This window comes from Panthera leo, chromosome A1 (assembly GCF_018350215.1).
Source record: "Panthera leo isolate Ple1 chromosome A1, P.leo_Ple1_pat1.1, whole genome shotgun sequence".
In the NCBI taxonomy this organism is placed as follows: domain Eukaryota; kingdom Metazoa; phylum Chordata; class Mammalia; order Carnivora; family Felidae; genus Panthera; species Panthera leo.
Genome location: NC_056679.1, coordinates 79,777,194 through 79,778,187, shown reverse-complemented (window position 1 = coordinate 79,778,187; position 994 = coordinate 79,777,194).

Below are 994 nucleotides of genomic sequence, written 5' to 3'. Positions count from 1 at the left end.
AACATTAAGGCAGTTGGGCGTTCCCGGAGGAGTGCTCTATTCTGCCTGACTCAAGTTATGTGTCACTCAGGTTATAAGGAAATTGAATTTTACCTGCATTTCTTTTTGCCTTTGTCCCCCACATCAGGAAGCAAGGCAGGTCTCTGAACAGGAGAGGCAGGAGTTAGGAAAGGTCCCGCTCCCCAGACTCAGGGGGAGGGCGGTGCGGTCACACCTCTGCACACCTGCACTCGAACACCTGCTGGGCCAGGTCCTGTTCCCCCTTTACGGCGACCTGCGGCACACACAGTGCCCTCAGCAAACCACCGACCCGGATTCAAACTAGAGCATCGAGTTCCGCCTCAGCAGTTTTTTTCTAAACTAAATACCAAATCCCACACGCTGCACATTTTAGAGGAGTTTCAAGGTTTACTCAAAAAGGAGGAGAGATTTTGGCAGCAGCCACGGCAACTGACAAAGGCAGACTGTGACTCCCAAGTTTCAACCGGTCACGGCCGCGCACCTTTTCAGATACAAAACCGCGCAAACGATTTCTTGCAAAAGTGCAGAAAACAAAACAGAAGCGACCCTGGAGGCGCCCCTCCGCGGCCTCCAGCTCCCCGAGCCTCCGCCACGAGGCTTTTTTCAGACGCTCCTCGAAGGTGAACTTCTCCTAACTGCCTTGACCGGTGGCTACATTTGCGCACCCGCAGATCAGGGGACCTGCGCGGCGGGGCGAGCGGCCCTCGGCCGGTGGCGCCGCGGGGCACCTGCGTGGGGGAGCAGCTCCCCGGGCTCCGCTTCTGCGGCGGCGAGCCGCCCGAGCGACCCCCAGGCCGCGCCCCGCCCCAGCCCCGCCGGCGGGACCCGAGTCCGCAGTCCAGCGCGGCGGCCGAGGGCGGGGGGGCGCGGCCAAGGCGGGGGCGGGGTCAGGGGCGGGGCCGGGAGGGGCGTGGACGTGACCAAGGGGGCTGTGACCACGGGGCGTGGCCTGGGGGCGTGGCCGGGGCGGGAT